This window comes from Phyllobates terribilis, unplaced genomic scaffold (genome assembly GCF_046119375.1).
Source record: "Phyllobates terribilis strain yellow unplaced genomic scaffold, ASM4611937v1 Scaffold_517__1_contigs__length_1237599, whole genome shotgun sequence".
Classification (NCBI taxonomy): domain Eukaryota; kingdom Metazoa; phylum Chordata; class Amphibia; order Anura; family Dendrobatidae; genus Phyllobates; species Phyllobates terribilis.
The window spans coordinates 908,259-913,516 of NW_027363277.1; the positions used below are offsets into that span (position 1 = coordinate 908,259).

Genomic DNA, 5,258 nt, shown 5'->3' on the forward strand with positions numbered 1-5,258 from the left:
CAATTTGGTTTCTCAAGTCCTCAGACAGTTCTTTGGTCTTCTTTCTTTTCTCCATGCTCAATATGGTACACACAAGGACACAGGACAGAGGTTGAGTCAACTTTAATCCATGTTAACTGGCTGCAAGTGTGATTTAGTTATTGCCAACACCTGTTAGGTGCCACAGGTAAGTTACAGGTGCTGTTAATTACATGAATTAGAGAAGCATCACATGATTTTTCAAACAGTGCCAATACTTTTGTCCACCCCCTTTTCTAGGTTTGGTGTGGAATTATATCCAATTTAGCTTTAGGACAATTCTTTTTGTTTTTTTTCATTGAAGACAAATTAAATGAAGATAATAATACCAAAGAGTTTGTGATTGCAATCATTTTCAGGAAGAAACTGAGTATCATCCGACAGAATTGCAGGGGTGCCAATACTTTTGGCCACCACTGTACTATTGTTATACTTTAGGAGGGCTAAATCTGCACCTTGCTGGTGATCCACTGACCAGCCCACCCGAGGCGTCCACAGGGAATCTGCCAGGTAGGAAGATTACCAGTCCAGGTCCTGTTCTAATAGATAGTTTTGTGGATTTGGGGTAACTGAGTGATATGGACACATTATTATAGGGGCACGAGACACCCAGGTAAAATCCATGTATGTCATGTAGGACGGCCCTGGTGGTACAGAAAAGTAAAAAAAACTGATGACTTTTTTTTTTAGAGGCATTTGTATACTTTACCTTCTATTATTATTTATTCTATTTTCACTCATTTATATAACCTGATCATTTCCCTGACAGGTCGGTGAGTTGTTTATTGTTTAGCAATAATGTATCACCCACAACTATAAATGATAAAGAATAACATTCCATTATTATCATTTACAGCAGAAGATAATTTATACCATATATAACATGTATATAATATCTACCAAAGCGAAAAAACGACTATTTACAAACATGGAGAAAACTGATTTTTCTATCTTTTCCAACACAGATTTATATAGATTTATATTCTATTAATCAGATGGGATATTTCTATTCCACATTCTCTGCCTCATTCACCAGTTGGCAGCAAACATGGCGGCCTGGCTGCTCTGATGTCACAATGCTCAGGATTAGGGGGTCACTCAGTTATGATGTCATAATGACATCATGGAATGTCCTGAGGGTATATAATCTCTGAGCACTGTGACCTCAGCGCCATTTCTTGAGTTGATGCTTTTGCTGAGACTTCACTTTGGTTGTGGAAGAGCGAACTAGTTTGTGTTACACATCTGGTGATTACTTCCATTTCTTCTTCTTGATCTTTGATCAGAGCACAATAACACCGGTGCCACCGGAGAGCTTAGTTCTCCAATATTCTATCAGCCAGCTCCAGGTACCTAAGTCATGAGCGCCCGGGAGCTGCGCCAGCTGATTGCTGACAATGAGGCATGGCTGCGCCGACCAGAAAATCAAGGTAAGTGAAATATTTGGGGGAGATCCACAATATTCCCACACTATAGGGCTTTCCTGGGAGGAGATATCCCTGGGGTATGAGGGGACACATTTCAGGACAGACAGTGCAGGTTAACTAAGGCCAAAATAAAGTCAATTCTTTCTAGGGTTCCCCTCTCCCTAAACACCACAGCAGTAGAAGGACCCATCACTATAGCCAAAAAGTGTTTACTAAAATTGGAAATAATTCAGATAAATTCTTATTTGTTTATAGGTCAGGCCATAATTGTCCATGGACGGAGGAGGTCTCCTCCAAGAGATCAGGAAAGACCTTCTACCAGTGATGGAAGGAGGTCTTCTCCAAGAGATCAGGAAAGACCTTCTACCAGTGATGGACGTCAGAGAGACAGCAATGCTGTCACTGAGAGGAGAGGGAGACGGGCCAGAGATCCTCCACGGCGTAGAGGACAGGAAGAGAGCAGGGATAGAAGCCGCTCTCCTCTAAGACCAGCCCCTGCAGAGCCCTCCGGAGAGAGCAGCAGGGATGGCGGCCGTCCCCTCCCACCCATTCAACTGGAGGAAGTGGGTGTGATGACACCACCACTGCCACAGGTGGAGCCACCTGCACAAAACCTACCTGTGCAGGAGAGACCTTCTACCAGTGATGGACGGTCTCCTCCAAGAGACGAGGAAAGACCTTCTACCAGTGATGGACGTCAGAGCGACAGCAATGCTGTGGAGCCACCTGCACAAAACCTACCTGTGCGGCAGAGGCGGCAGCATTGGGTTCGCAGGAGAGCACTGCTAATTGCAAATCTCCCAACAAGGGATGTAACCGCACAGGAGGAGGCCGAGTCATGTATCATCTGTATGACCGAATATGAGATCGGAGAGCAGGTCACGGTCCTTCCATGTGACCACACCTTCCATCAGGGATGTATTACTAGATGGCTCCGCTCCAAACCTCTGTGCCCCCTGTGCCGTAACCACTGCTTCCATTGAAGCACCATGTTCATGGTGCAGACAGTGGTGGAGAACATACTGACCCCAGCCCAGGTAAGGGAGCAATGCATACATTAACACTACATTCATTACAAGACTGTAAAAAATATCACCTGTAACTTCCTGCTGTTCTGATCTCTCTTTAGTTTACCATCAGCTTTGGTCAACATCTTACCAAGCATGAAGGGCCATGAACACCCCAAAAACACCAGATGGTAAGTCACCTCTCATTCCCGCTGCCCCATGATATCTATATCACATGTGACATATAAGTAATTGTTCTTTTCTCCTTTTCATAGAAGGATGATCCAAGTCTGGAGAACATTGAGGAATTAGATCAGAATGACTTGTCCTTCATGTAAGTAGATATTAGAATTTGCTTTTTTATATTTTCCAGCTGATTATTAACTTTTTACTGGGAATCTATTGATGAGATGTAATAATTTGGTGTCTTCTCTTTACAGAAATCTGCAGAAGTTACAGATCATTTCCATAATGATCCACAGATCCCTCATCTGCTTCATAGAGACCCTGATTCCATCATGTGCAGAGATGCTGATAACAGCTGCAGCCCCAGACTATGATATCCTCATATATTCCATTATTTGTCCAAATGTTCCTAAAAATAAATAATATTTACCATCTCTATGTCTGGTTGTGACTTCACTATATAGAATGTTGTTACGTAACATTAGCAGCACATAATGATAAGTGAGGGAGGGATTTACCATTAGTTGGTATAGGGGTAGTGGCAACAGATAAAGGGGATGTCCAGCTCTTTTATATTGATGACTTACCCTTAGGATAGGCGACCAATATTAGATTAATGGGGACGCGACCCCCGGCACGCGTGATCAGCTGTTCTTGGTGCCGGTTGGATGTGATTATTTGCAGACTGGAACAGCACAGCGCCAACAACTGCATAGTGGCTACAGCGGGGTACTGCAGATCATATGAATAGGGTCAGGTGTGCAGTACCCGGAATCGGCCACTATATAGCTGGCAGAGCAGTACAGCATGGGCTCTGGCACCGCGTCCCACATTGCTTTAAACTGCTCGCGATACTCATCTCTCCACGTTCCTCCGCAGCTCCGGTGTCTTCCGACTCTGTGACATCTCAGGGAAGAGGGCGCGATCACTACAGCGCCCCCTCTGTGCTGGGCAGTCACAGTGCAGAGAGCCGGAACACGCTGTGGAGACAGGACCTGCGGCCAGCGGGGAACAAGGAGAGGGAAGTATTTAATTATTATTTTTTTTCTGTATGGAGCATTACATGGGGCCATACTGTATGGAGCATTATATGGGGCCATACTATATTGAGCATTATATGGGGCCATACTGTATGGAGCATTATATGGGGCCCATACTATATTGAGCATTATATGGGGCCATACTGTATGGAGCATTATATGGGGCCCATACTGTATGGAGCAATACATTGGATACGGAAAGTATTCAGACCCCTTTAAATGTTTCACTCTTTGTTTCATTGCAGCCATTTGGTAAACTCTAAAAAGTTCATTTTTTCCTCATTAAAGTACACTCTGCACCCCATCTTGACTGAAAAAAAACTGAAATGTAGAAATTTTTGCAAAATTATTAAAAAAGAAAAACTGAAATATCACATAACGCTATGCATATTTTATCAAACCCCTCCATGGAGCTGTAGCACTAAAGCACTAGGATAGCAGGTCGCAACTATGCAGTGTGTGGTCCTTAAATGAAGGTAAAATCATAATAGAAATATGGTATCACTTTTGGGATTCTGGGATCAACGAGCGATGAGTTATCCCAGAAGTTTTTAATAAAATGTGCAGGCTAGAGCCCAGTCCCTGTGACGTCATCCCAGGGGGGTCTCTCCCTTCAGCATAAAATAGTTGGCTGGGGGGTATAGATACTATAAGCAATGGGTCATATTCGATAACGTTCAAATCAAATCCACCTATATTGAATCGTCTCAGCGATCTTATAGTAAGTCTCTTCTTTAATCCTTATTATTTGGTGTAACTATTAATGTATTGAATTGTCTCCTTTTGTAAACATTTTTGTATAGTTTTCCTAAACACTGCCTCCCATTTGGATTAAATATAAAGTCTAATCGTTCTGTTTCTTTTGTCCTGTAATCGTTCCCTTCCCAGAAGCCATACACTACCAGAATGCAGGCGTTTGGCCAGGCAAGGCCTTGTACTATATTTCAAACTCAGCCGGTGGTGGCAGCGAGTAATATTAATAATTGGGCTATTGTGAAGCTGACAGTGACTGTACAGAGGGCATTAACATATATTCCATATGTTGGAATCCCTGATGAAATCCTGACACAGTGACAGCATGGTGAGATATAGAGTGATCTCTGTGGAATACATGACAATGGAGATGTTGGGGATTAAACCCGCGGCCTCATACATGCAAAGCATGCGCTCTACCACTGAGCTACATCCCCTGCATGTGTGTTATGCTCATATGCAAAACCCTAAGGGTATGTTCACACTTATTTGAAAGCAGAAATTTCTGCAGCATTTCCACATTTCTTGGCAGGAAAAACGCAGCGGCAAAAACGTGCTTTTTTTCCTGCATTTTTCTAGCGTTTTTAGACAGCAATAAATGACATGGAGATAGATAATGGAGATAGATTGAGTAGATAGATAGACAGATATATTGACCAACAGACGTACAGAGAGACATTTAGACATAGGAACAGACATATAGACAAATAATTGCACAACCACCCAACATATAATAACTTTGCACCCTGTGGAGCTTATCAGGCAGCTTTTAATGATTAAATAAAAAAACAAACAAAAAAAAATGACGTGGTGTATCCCCCCATGTA

At 42.8% G+C, this 5,258-nt stretch overlaps 1 non-coding gene across 1 annotated transcript; it reads right to left on the minus strand.

Annotated features, from left to right (window-relative positions):
• Positions 1-4,796: 4,796 nt before the first annotated feature.
• TRNAA-UGC (transfer RNA alanine (anticodon UGC)) lies at positions 4,797-4,868 on the minus strand. The gene has a single exon. It is a non-coding gene; the product is annotated as a tRNA-Ala (tRNA).
• Positions 4,869-5,258: the final 390 nt, after the last annotated feature.